The sequence below is a fragment of the Onychostoma macrolepis genome, chromosome 12 (assembly GCF_012432095.1).
Source record: "Onychostoma macrolepis isolate SWU-2019 chromosome 12, ASM1243209v1, whole genome shotgun sequence".
Lineage (NCBI taxonomy): Eukaryota > Metazoa > Chordata > Actinopteri > Cypriniformes > Cyprinidae > Onychostoma > Onychostoma macrolepis.
In genome coordinates, this window is record NC_081166.1 from 7,331,229 (window position 1) to 7,345,732 (window position 14,504).

Genomic DNA, 14,504 nt, shown 5'->3' on the forward strand with positions numbered 1-14,504 from the left:
TTTGAAAAGATTCAGGTGGGAGGACATCTAGCAACTAATTAAGTTAATTGACATCAGGTCTGTAACATGATTAGCTGTAAAAGGGATGTCTTAGAGATGCAGAGTATCTCAGAGGTAAAAATGGGCAGAGGCTCTCCAATCTGAGTGCGTAAAAAGATTGTGGAATACTTTAAAAACAACATTCCTCAACGTCAAATTGCAAAGGCTTTGAAAATCTCATCATTTACAGTGCATAACATCATCAAAAGATTCAGAGAAACTGGAGAAATCTCTGTGCGTAAGGGACAAGACCAAAGACCTTTGTTGGATGCCCGTGGTCTTCGGGCCCTCAGACCACACTGCATCACTCATCAGCATGATTCTGTCATTGACATTACTAAATGGGCCCAGGAATACTTCCAGAAACCACTGTCGGTAAACATAATCCACCGTGCCATCTACAGATGCCAACTAAAGCTCTATCATGCAAAAAGGAAGCCATATGTGAACATGGTCCAGAAGTGCCATCGTGTCCTGTGGGCCAAGGCTCATTTAAAATGGACTGTTTCAAAGTGGAAAAGTGTTCTATGGCCAGATGAGCCCAAACTTGACATTCTTGTTGGAAATCACAGACGCCGTGTCCTCCGGGCTAAAGAGGAGGGAGAACTTCCAGCGTGTTATCAGCGTTCAGTTCAAAAGTCAGCATCTCTGATGATATGGGGGTGCATAAGTGCATACGGTATGGGCAGCTTGCATGTTTTGGAAGGCACTATGAATGCTGAAAGGTATATAGAGGTTTTAGAGCAACATATGCTCCCCTCCAGATGACGTGTATTTCAGCAGGACAATGCAAAACCACATACTGCAGCTATTACAACAGCATGGCTTCGTATTAGAAGAGTCCAGGTGCTGAATTGGCCTGCTTGCAGTCCAGATCTTTCACCTATAGAGAACATTTGGCCCATCATTAAACGAAAAATACATCAAAGATGACCACGAACTCTTCAGCAGCTGAAAACCTAGATCAGGCAAGAATGGGACCAAATTCCAACTCCAAAACTCCAGAAACTCATAACCTCGATGCTCAGACATCTTCAAACCATTTTGAAAAGAAGAGGAGATGCTACACCATGGTAAACATGCCCCGTCCCAACTATTTTGAGACCTGTGGCAGGCATGAAATTTGAAATGAGCTCATTTTGTGCATACCATTGTAAACATTCTCAGTTTAAACATTTGTTATCTATGTTCTATTGTGAATAAAATATTGGCTCATATGATTTGAAAGTCTTTTAGTTTTCATTTTATTCAAATTTAAAAAACGTCCCAACGTTTCCGGAATTCGGGTTGTAAAAGATTAAATAAGTATTGTATTGTTTGTTTAATTGCTGTATTTCATGGTTGATTTTCATGTCTTTGTTCCTTTGTGTTGATCTTCTGCGTGTCTTTTGCATCCACATATTTAGAGATTCAGAGACTTAAGGGCTCAATTATTCATGTGTGCTCAGCGCTGTGCTGTAATCCTGGCCGACACTAAAAGTCTGTCTAGATTTAGCATCATGAAATTTTCATGGTTAAGAGAGAGGCTCTTTCTCGATCTTTTCACATCTCCACTGTACACTTTTCTTTCACTCCACGCACAACAGTCTGCTTTACGGTTTCATATTCTCCTCTCACTCTCTCTGTCAGAAACACACACACCCACTTGCACACCTTACACTTCTTTCTGCGCTGATGATGGACAAGGCCTTGAGCCCTGAGGCGAATCAACCAGGTCACTGAAACACATCTAGGTTTGTTCAGTTTCTCATGATCAGACACGCTGCGTTCTGCTACTTTCTTATACATGTAAGTAAATAGGGACCAGCAGCTGTTTGGTTACCTGTATTCTTTAAAATGCCTTCTTTTGCCTTGTTTTCAACAGATAAAATAATCTCATACAGGTTTGGAATAACATGGGGGTGACTAATTGATGACAGAATTTTCATTTTTGAGTGAACTATCCCTTTAATACAAACAATTATACACAATACCCGAAATATATACTGAATATTTGAGTGTTTAATTTCTCGATTAAGATAGAAACTGAATGGAAGCTTTCCACCAGTCATAAAAAAGTACTACACTATCAGTCACTGTGCATGTGTGTTTGTGTAACTGCACTGTAGGATGTTTTTTTTTTTCTGCTCCTGTCTCTGATTTCCTCAGGTGTAGAAGTGTGTTTATCTCTGAGCAACATATCAGATCATCAAGATCTAGCCAAATGGTTATGTGGCACCAGTCTGCTGTGCTAACCAGAATCATTCGGTTTTGCTTTTTTCTGTCATGAAGACATCTGCTTCCTGTTCTCCAGCTCATCAAATAAAAGAAAGAGGAAAAAAAAAAAAAAACATTGTAGGTTTAGGTTGCTCAATAAATTTCCAATGGATCAAAGGGTTGATTCTTCAGGTTTACTGGAAGGGATCGCGCCTGTAACAACCATATATCTTCTTTGTCTTAATCTTTTCTTTTTTCAGAGAAAAACAGAACATGCTCATTGTTAATTTTCTTGAACCCAAGAGCAGAGAAATCTCCCCCCTCCCCACCATCTCTTGACAAATCATAAATACATAATTTATCATACTGAAAATGGCTCCAACTGAGCACTAACATGGAGATCATTTTTATGATTTAGAAGTTCAGCTCATTTTTGCTTTTATTATGAAACTCTAAATCAAACCCAGACAAACTCCACTGATTTTTCCTCATTAAACTAATGTTCAGTGTCTTTCTGAAAACCAAATCACAAATTTCACTCTTTATACATTCCCTTTCCTCAAAAGACATCGATTACAAGATAAAATGTATTTATGGAGACCAGTGCTGTGAAGCAACTAACTAAAAGTAGTGATATTTTATGGCACCATGATTTTTCAGTACTGCGCGTAGCTATGAATTCTTCTGTTTTTGCCATTTTGTAGAAATTATTCCAACTTTTGCCGTGTTGCAACAGCTCAAAACCAAGCAAACTGAAAACCATTTTTAAATTAATTTTGGAGAATTAGCTTTTTGGTTCAAAAACAATAAATAAATTTGTTAAATAAAACAAATTTAAAAATAAAATAAAATAAAGTTAAAAGTGCCAAGCTACTCCAGCACTCCTAGAGACAGGCCAGTAAGTTTTCAGTGCTAATCATCTGACATTAATCTCTGGAGTGATGCCAATATTAGCGTAGCAACATTAACGTTTCTCCCGTTATATCAGTGGAAAAGATTGTGTGGGAGAAAGACAAGGCCTACAATTTGCCGCTATTGTAATTTCACTCTTCAAATTGCTGAATCAAGGCACAAAGCAGCAATGGAGATCAACCGATAACTTACAATGAGTCTTTCTAATTACAACACAAACTCTCTCATCCACCTTCCTCATCACCAGTTCTGTTCATCATTAGCCCACCCACTCCACTGCAACGTAATCGGAAAAACCAAGACATGATTACTGCAGACGTTTGGTATAAACAGAGAATCGAGAAAATCTTTGTGGATATCTCAAATCCTAGTGAGTATCCAGGAAATCCTGGAAATATCAGGGAATTTAAAAGGGGGATTCAAGACTTTAACATCATGGAAATGAATGAAATCTTAAACAGTCATGGAAAAATCCTGAGAAATGTTAAAGTTATGCTAAACTCTAAGATAATGAATCAACAAGATTTTTAAGTAAATCTGAGTAAAGTGAGTAAATCTCTTAAATTTAAATAAATAACTCTTTATGCCTTAATTATAACAACTGGAAAAGTCATAAAAATGGGTCAGCAAAATAAGTTTTTTTGGAACAGAACTGGAACTTTTTAACTTCTGTATGAGGTTATTTTTATGAACAATTTCATATTTCATTTATATACGATTTAAAATGTGAGCTAAGCTAAAACAAGTTTATAAAGTCATATTTCTCTCCTTTTGAACCCAGTTGGGTAAAGAACAAGTTTGTGAGGGTGTTTTTGAGCAGTTTGTTCCCCCCGTACCGTACCATATCCCTGAAGCCTGTGAGTCCATTTTGCTGAACCTTACCGACAGAGTTAAGTATGCATGGTCAAGCATTTTTTTTCTTATGGCTGGTTTTATAGGCCACATTTTATGCAGGTTTATATTGCACTTCGCAACACAGAAGAAAACTAACCTCTCTCTCCCTCTCTCTCTCTGTGGCCTCCTCTTTTGAGAGAAGAGACCCATTAAGCCTCTGTTTTCTTATTTAAAATGGAAGGTGTAAAAGCATGTCAGGTTTACACCTAAGATGTGCTTTATGAGCCTCGATTTAGTGCATCTACTGTCACGGCCTCGTCACTTCGCCTGTTTAGGAAACTGCCTCAGGTTATGATGTGAAAGTGTGCCACAAAAAACTAAGCAAGCAATTTTACACACTCTACGTGAGAAATGCTAGATTACCTAAAGGGAAAACATTGAAGATGGGAATCCCCCACACACTAGCCACAAATATGTTAAAATTCAGACTTTCATGAAAAAAGGAATAACATCCAGTTAGGAAAAAAAAGTGATCTGATTGAGATTGTGATCTTAAATAAACAATTTAGAAGAATAACTGCCATGTAAACCTCTGAATCTGAATCTATTTTCATGCTAAAAAAAAATTGATATTATATTCTTCAAAATATTTTCTTTATGCTCAACAGAAGAAAGAAACTTGAGGTGAGTAAATGATAACAGATTTTTCATTTTTAGGTTGAACTATCACTTTAACAGTGCACAATAAGTAAACTTTCATTTTTGATGAAGCTCTTACAAGTTTGGAACTTAAGAATGACTTTTTTGGGTGAACTATCCCTTTAAATTACAGTGATATAGTCACCATGAAATCAGAATTGATGATTCATATTTTTAATGCTATGTTATTATAAATGATTTATATGTGCACCTCATTACGATCCAACAATCCAATCAATTCCAAGTCCCGCCCCAAAATTTTTTCTCGTTTTAGAAGCCGTTTTACTCAGATATGTCTCAATAGGAAAGAAAAGATGATCTCAAATTTTGCATCATGCTGACTTTAAGAGGAGCGCAGGCATGGTCTGATATTTTGTGTGGTGCATATTAAATCTGTGTATGTAAACACAGTCACTAACAGGAACTAAGCAGCATCTAACTGATGCTAAATGATGCATAGTGTTTACTAACTCCCTGCGTTAGTGTCTGATCGTAGTTTGCAGTATGATTCCAGCTGTCGGTGCACATACACACACACCACATGGTTCCTGAAGAGACTAATCCCTCAGTGAGTCACACAACATGAGGGATGAGGCCACCCAGATCCTCGCCACACTCTTCTACAAATCACCCATCAGGTCTTTCTCTACATCTTGCCATCTCAAAGCCTTATGAACTCTTTGACATCCACTTTTTACCAGCCACTTTAACACTTTTTCTCTAAAGAATCTTTTCATGTTGCTGGCTTGTCATTGAGCTTGAATGGTGCAGAACGGTGTTCTGGTATCTTTGATTAAAAAAAAAGGTCAAAAATTACTGCCAGATTGTATTCTTCAGTTCACTTTTGTTTGATTCAATCAAGATATTCTATCACTATTTAGCAAATATTTTAGAGACAACACTTACTTGCCTTGAGCAACACTGTTCTCATGGGGCAGTCAGCTCCTGTCTCAGAGATGCACTCCATCTCATTTCCTGCTCTCCATTTCTGTGAAATTACAAAATAAAATAAAACGTTATTAATGTTTTTGAAAGAAAAACCTTTAGAAATTATTGTAATATGCAGATTTGATGCTCAAGAAACATTTCTTATTATTACCAATGATAAAAACAGTTGTACAGATTCATATTTTTGTGCAAACTATGATATACTAGCAATCAAAAATTAAGGGGAAAAAAAAAAAATGAATAAAATAATACTGGTGGTGGTTGAGGAGAGACCCCCCCCCCCACCCACATGATTGTAATGTGCTTTGGGTGTATTACAATACACATTAAAGCGCTATAAAAATGCCTCTTTCATTCATTCATTCTTTTATTCAGCAAGGACATTAAATTAATCAGATGTGAATGTAAATATTTCCCTCAAACGAGTTGTTTTCAACCATCATTATTTCTTTCACAGAACAACAAACTGGGTGCTAACCAGTCAGGTTTCAGGAGTGGCCATTCGACTGATATATATACATACACACACCTTTTATATATTAATATTTATATAATTAATAATTGAGCACCAATAATAAATGCTAACAACTGAGCACCAAATCAGCATATTAGAATGATTTCTGGAGGATCATTGACACTGAAGACTGAAAGATATCACAGGAATAAATTAGATTGTAATATATATTTAAACATAAACCAGTTATTTTAAATTGTAATAATACCTCCCAATATTACTGCTTTTACTGTATTTTTTATTAAATAAATGTAGCCTTGGTGTGCGTAAGTGAAAAAAATAAAATAAATAAATAAATTTAAAAAATAAATATATATATATATATATATATAATATAAATCATAATTTTTCCAAACTTTTGATCATGATTATGATTAGTAATAAATTAATTATTTAATTAATTAATTAATTAATGACTTGAACATAGAAAATATAGAAATATCCCATAATCCCCCTCTAAATCCCAATACTGCACCAGAACTGCTTGCATCAGCCAGATCAAAAATAGAATTTTGTCAGTTAATAAATTCTATACATTTCCGTTCTAAATAACATCCAAACTTTTTGTATTTTAGGCAGGGTATTTATGCTAGCAAGATTTAAAAAAAATGTAAAATTTTTTGCATGAATGGAGGCCTGCCAACATGAACTCTTATCATAAATGTTTATGCATATCTAAAGTGAATTTTGCCGTGTGCTATAGTTATGACAGATATGTAATGATGCATGCCTGAACTGGTTTTGGTTGAGTGATGACATGTCATTTCTGTAATATTCACACACCTACACATGACTGAATACACAATCTCACCCGGCCTGTAAACATCAGCAACTGTTCCCTTATTGCTTTAGGTGATTCGGTCAATAAAGGCCAGGTGGGATATGCAGATGTTAAATGGCTGGAGGTAATATATCGACTTCATTCTGTCCTGAAATGGCACACAGCCATGCCATGGTCCCAGGATGAGGGGCGTTTGGAGACACACACACACACACATCCAGACATACCCAATCACACACACGCACACACAGGTTTTTGGACCCCATTTGCAGCAGTGAAACTTCTCGTCTGGCAATCCCAGAAGTCCGATGTCGGTAGCTTATTAAAGGGGGGTGGCCAGCCCTGTGGGCTCAAGAATATATGAATACATTTATTACACTAATGCAATGACCTTAAAACTGTGAGAGGCATTCACACTCTCAACCATCTATTGCTGTTATAGATATAAGAGGAAGAAAAAGAAAGGAAACTGAAAATCATTGCAGTAAAAATCACATGGCGAAAGTGTACACCACATTTGTTTTTATCCTACAAAGGATTGGGGGATGTTCTGCATTAAAATGCAGAAAGAGTCATACGAGAGTGAACATAAAGGAGAGAGAGACGAATGGTAGCCATTATTTCTTTAGCATTTATGCTGTGAATGTGAACCAAAAATGCATGCTAAACACTATTATTCAGATTTCATTATTAGATGTTCTATTCTAATAATACAGCTGAATAGTTTTATCACTATTTTTGTAGCATTTCCTTAGCTATTTTTTTAAAACCATATAATTTGAACAGGACAAAGAAAAAACAGGAATTTATACAAATATGATTCATTTTAACAATCCATCTCATTCTCAACATATTTAAAGTATGGGTTTTTTCTTTTTCAAAATTAAAAATCCAATATTAACCAATACAGATACACTACCGTTCAAAAGTTTGGGGTTGATACGATTTTTAAATGTTTATTCTTTGATTGGATGGATGGCTGGATGGATTTTGCAATGGTAAAGGCCAATTACATTTTCTTCAAAAACTGTTAAGGTCAGTCACATCTTAATGTTGATAGTGTGATACCATCATCACTGAGAATGAGAACTGGTGAAAACAGAAACCAGTAATGGACAATGAACTAATGGAACTGCAGGGTTTCCTTGCCTATCACACACGCACAGACGGAAATGCATCAGCAGCCGATAATGTACTCGATAGACTGTCTAATACTTATGTTTTTACCATTAAATGCACAACCACACATACACACAAACACAAATGTGAAGCACACAGTCCGCTCGATCCGCTCATTAGGGCTTTGCTGAGCCTCCGGCCTTTGAGAATGACTAGAGTCTCATCAGAGAGCAAATTAGACTCATCCATTCGTCTGTGCAAGAGAGACTTCCTGCAGGGACACGAGTCAATTGTCCCATCGCCGTGCGCACACACAACCAAAATGTTCCTGCTCTCTGAATTATTGATGGACGTCAGTCAGTGTGTCTGACCACATTTAAGTGTTTCCACGGGGGGTCCAAAAGCAATCAAAACACATACGAGCATGAGCACGAGCACAGCTGGTCGTTTCGTATCTTCATCAGTTGTCTTTTGTTATGACGCCACGCCACTCGTTGATATTGATGTTCGCTAGTAGGACACAATTTTAAACTTGTATTTGACATGTACTTAATTATGCTATATCAATCTAATAAGATAATCGGTCCCACTTTATATTAGGTGGCCTTAACTACTATGTACTTACATTTAAATTAATCATTTGATACAATGCACTTGTACTCATATTTTTAAAAATACCTATATGTAATTACATCGGTAATTAATTTCTGTAATTACATTTATAATTACACTGTTGACCCATCCCTTACACCTTAACCCACCCTTAAACCTACCCATACCACCAAACCTGTGCCTAACCTTACCCGTATCCCACCTCAATAGCAGCAAAAGTGTTTTGCAATACAACATAAACACAATAAGTACATTGTACTTATTTTTGATGTAAGTACATAGTAGTTAAGACCACCTAATAATATAAAGTGTGACCAGATAATCATGTAATCATACATGCACAAATGCACACTTTCTCCAGCTATGAAATACTGTTTTATTACTAACTGAATACAGCACAGTTAACACTGTATACTGTTTACTACTGTGTTTTTAACGGTAGTTAGGCACTACACGATGATATGCTTCTGTAGTACAACCCGAATTCCGGAAATGTTGGGATGTTTTTTTAAATTTGAATAAAATTAAACTGTACGATTAATCGAAATCGTCATAAAATCACGATTTGAGCGAGCACGATTTCTAAATCGATTTATAGCACAATTCTTCTCGCGCCCCCGTCCTCCCGCAGTATGCTTTCCGATTCAATCAGAATGCAGCTTGCCTAAATGAAGCGCGAGAACAGAACATACCGGGCATACAGACATAACGCCGGGTTCACACATACGGTGTGTATGCGGTGCGTATTTTTTCCTCGCCCATGTTAACGGATCAGAGCGTTCACACTGCACACGGTTGCGATCCGGCAGTGCGATCCAGGAGCGGTGCGTCTGCAGCAGTCATGCAGTGATAGTTTCCGCACCGAGTCTATTTTTGCTGAGCTGCACGCGCTGAATTAAAGTGACAGCGCATTGTTCGCGGTAAAAATGAACATGGCTTGACACGGAAATGTAGTAATTAGGCTACACCATAAATTCATATAATTAAAGTCTACTATTTCACAGTCAATACAAGGAAAAGTGCACCTTTAGATAAACAAGGCTACTCGTGGATTTAGGAAAACAAAGTTATATTTATTGAGTTTAAATGTGAATATGTCTATGAAAGACTGTATTATTGTACTTTGATAAAAGAGAATCATAATGCTGAAAAAGCATTTTCTGTAACAAAGTTTGAATTTGAAATCAATATAATGGATACATTTTGTGTTTGTGGTAAACAGCCGCGGATCAGGAGCGGTCTGCAAACGCACCCTGTGTGAAAGCAAAATGAGTCCATGCTGCTTTTTCACCGCATACACATACTGTAGTCCTATACGCACTGCAGACAGAGTATGAACCTGGCGCAACAAATCGATTTCAACACCTGAGGCAGCACCACAAAGAGCTGTATGACCAATGCATGGCAAAAATAAATAAATGTTATGTTCTAGAGACATTTTGTTACACCTTTACTTAGTGATTATTTTGCCTTATGTCTGTTCTAGATACATGTTACAGCGTTTTAATAAAGCTCTAATTGTTTTTCTTTTGGAAATACATTTCAAATTCACACTGAATGCATTTATGACTGTAAAGCATATTTGTGTGTGTCAAAATCATGATTAAAATCAAAATCGCAAGATTGATCAAAAAAATCAGATAGTTTTTTTTTTTGTTTGTTTGTTTTTGTCCATATCACACAGCCCTATTACAGGTCTCAAAAAAGTTGGCACGGGGGTAACAAAGGGCTGAAAAAGCAAGACATTTTGAAAAGATTCAGCTGGGAGAACATCTAGCAACTAATTAAGTTAATTACCATCAAGTCTGATTCAACATGATTAGCTATAAAAGGGATGTCTTAGAGAGGCAGAGTCTCTCAGAAGTAAAGATGGGCAGAGGCTTTCCAAGCTGTGAAAGAGTGCGTAAAAAGATTGTGGAATACTTTGCAATTTGACGTTAAGGAACATTGTTTTTAAAGGCTTTGAAAATCTCATCATCAAATATTTCTGTCATAAAAATATAGCAGAAATAGTAGGAAGTATGCTAGTTAAGCACATTGCATTGCAGGACAGTGTTCTATACTGAATGCTATCTAGAATGCTGCACATTTTGACAAATTTAGTAGGTCTTCTAGGAATTCAATGCACATAGAAGATTCACATACTGTGCACAGTTCAAATATAATGTAAACAGTAATAGTATATAAGAACAAGCTTCTCTCGTTCTATTTCTAAGCTGCAGACAAGGGCAGGTGTATCTACAGAGCCCATAAGATTCAACACGTCTCTCTATTAAAAACCGCACACCTCCATCCAACCACTCTTAAACTTTTTTCCAAATACTCTTTTTTCTTTGTATGTCTATCCCCACCTGCGTACATACCATGCCATTTATTTACATTTCCTCTTCTATGTCTACACTAAAACCAACACCACCATATAAAAGACAGCTGCATGATCCAGCATGCTGCTTCCTGCAATAGTCACCCCATCTTAAACCTCAGTGAGATCCTGCACAGGTAACTTGTTGGCCAAATGGTCCTCAATAGCCACATATACATGGATTATGATCGAAATTTGAGATTTTTATACAAATAAGTGATGGAATGTGTTTAATCTGGTTGGCACAAGGACCTAGTGTAGATTTTATCAACTCAAAGGAAGCATGCAAGCATATTAAATGGAGTAACTTACACTCTGAGAAAGCCAAAACTGAAGGAAACACCTGTGAGGGTGTTGTATGTCACACAGAATTGACAGTTCCTTTGCTCCCTGAATGTGATTCACAGCAAACACAAACTTGTAGAGTAGTGGAATTTTCCAGACATTTAAAGAGCATGAGAAATGTTCCAGGATAACTTGTTTATAATTTGTTTATTTTAAGTGTCTAAAACAATGCTCTTGAATATCCTTCAAAGATTCAAGACCACAGCACAAACTCTGGCAAAAGCAGCTATAAGTTCTTGAACTGAACTGGCCACACCTCACAGGAAGCTGAGTTGGATTTGAATGAGACAAAAAAGAATTTGCTGAATTGTAATTCAAAACAGTTTCATCAGAGGTGAAAACATGTTGAATGCATATGAAAACCACTACAAAGTTGTAATTTTGAGTGGGAAACTGGATTTCATTTGAGCCACAAGTTTTCAAGTTGGAGACGAGAAAGAGGATGCAGCGTCTGCATTATTAGTAAATTTGTTGGAATTAAATTAATTTACATTAAAGCTAGCTAAGATGCATGTACAAAATATGACAGTACTGTACAATTACTAAAGAATATATAACAATTTTTACAGCACCTACATGAATTGAATTAAAAATAAATAAATAACATACCTGCTGTTGTGCATTCTTTATTTATTATTTTCTAGAAGTAGAAAATAGTCTAGAAGTAATTTTTTATTTTTATTTTTTTAACACGATATATCGCTGTCTTGCTCTAACCAAAATGATTTGAACATACCTGATGTCGTAATTCTGACTTCTCAACTCATAAATACAAACTTCTCAGTTGGAACACTTTATCTATCAGTCTGTAAGGTCTATAACTCTTACCACTAAATGCTTCTCTCTTTTTTTTTTTTTTTCAAACAAGCCAAGCTAATATTAAAATTTTGAAAAACATTGCTTTGAGATAAAAAAATAAATTAAAAAAGTTATATTAATTACTTTTCATTTAAATTCATTTTAATTATTACTTCCCTACATTCAAAATGAGTTTTTTTTTTACCTTAATTCAAATCTCTGGTGTGAACAAACCATGCGCTGTCATCATAGAAAATGTACTGCCAGTTCTCTTTCCTCCATCCTTGACACATGTGTAACAAAAGAAAGACAAAGTTGGTTACATTCCCAACCATAACTTGACACTTTTAAAACATAAAATGGAGGAGTGTGTTGACATGAAAGTGCAAGTGCTGCCCACTATGTACCACTTTTTAATGGAAAGCAGCATCATGTATTTCACAAATTAATGTGGTATCAATGGGGCTGAGCAGGATGAATTATTGACTCCTACCTTTCTTTTCTGCCCGCCATATTTTCCTCCATGGTAGGCCTTCAACAACAGTTTAAATCCAGTCAGATCAAATATGCTACAAAGCAATCACAGTCATAGTGTAAAAAGGGGGGTTTTATAACTAGGGCATGGGGACTTTGCGTGTCAAGAAAGGGCCAGGTGTCTGCACCCATCCAAACCTCAAAAACAATAGCAGCCGTACCCACAACATCCCCGTGGCGGCTGTGACGACAGCAAGTCATTGGTTAGGAGTAAAGTAGCAATTACTGGATACCATTCAGTGCCCAGAGCTTAACAGCAGCAGCATAAACATTTCTTCTGAAGGTGTCCTGGCTCCGAGCCCTGTGTCATTCACCTGTAAACCGCCTAATCAGGTTCATCATTTATCGGTATGGGTCATGCCAACAGAAGGAGGTTTTGGATGGAGGCCAGTAAAGTCGGAATGGTGTAAACAGACTAACCGGAATGAAGTCTACACTTCGGCTTGTGGTGAGCAATTATCCAGTCTCAGACACGCCGGTGTTGACTGTTATCTTGATAAAAGGAAAACAATTATGGCAAGACGCAGAAAAGTGGAAAGCTGAGACATGTCTCGCTCTTCACGAGGCCAAGTTTGTTCCCTCATGGCATCATTTTCAGCTATCTCTAACAGGGTATGTCAATTAGCTAAAAACGTGACAAGTTCCAGCAGGAATGATTTGAGTTAAATCTTCTAAATCCTTCCAACTAGCAATTACCGAAACAATAAGTGGTGGACCGGCGGTTTTGGGATTAAATGACAATTGTCGTAGTTGCACACAAACAACATGGAAGTATTGCCGTGTGGGCCACAGACTCCCTGTTGTTTACAGCAGAGCATATGGCTCTTGCCCTCATCTCTGTTCCCTAGAATGCTTTGCTCCTCTGGAGGACAGAGGAGTCACCCAAGGCTCAGCTTTGCTCTATTCCAGCCAAGGATCTCTAAGATCGGGTAACACCTCAGCCCCATAGGGGGTCTCCAGGGCCAGCTGTGTTTTCAGTACATGTCAACCCTACAGAATGTCAGCCGGCCCTTGGAGTGGAAAAAAGAGCTGGAAACACAGACGACAGTGGCAACGGTCACTATAGAAATAGAGTAGTATTTGATAAAATGCAAAAAAAGATCTGCAAACAATCTTAAGACAATCAAACTTTAATAACTGTCTTAAATTGATTTAAAAATGTCATATTAGCATTCATGTGTCATAAGCTAGGTTTCCCTCCACATATTTTTATGCATTTTTTGAGATATAAAAAAAAATCTTTATGTGATTCACTACTTTGACCTTTATCATCTCAGATGCCTGGAGGGGGGGGGTGCAAAATTGACACTGCTATTGGCCAGGAAAGATACAATACTGCAAAAACATTTTGACCTTTTGTTGTGACAACAGCAAATTTTGTGCAATATTGCATTTGGGGTCGGGGGGGAGTTGAATGCGGTCGATATTGCATTCACTACAAACACAGTAATATAAAGTGGCTATGTGATTTTGCTCAAAAGTCATTTGAATGAATAATTCGCCAAAATTATTGATTACTACTATGAGCTCAATCCCAGAAATGTCTGAATGTGATAGTTTTGTTGTGTTTTTGAACAAATAAATGCTGATTCATTCAAAAATTACATTTTCAGCTTGGATGGAAACAACTACTGATGTCAAGAGCTGGCCAGTAATATAAATACAACAAAATTTCCTACTTTTAAACTTTTCAGTCTGGCACACACACTTCCAGGACAAACTTTTTTGGGAAATAAAGTAGTTTGAAGCAACCTGCGCAACCAGCAGAACACAAAAGATCCCTCATTCATCCTCAGGTGACCCATATAGGG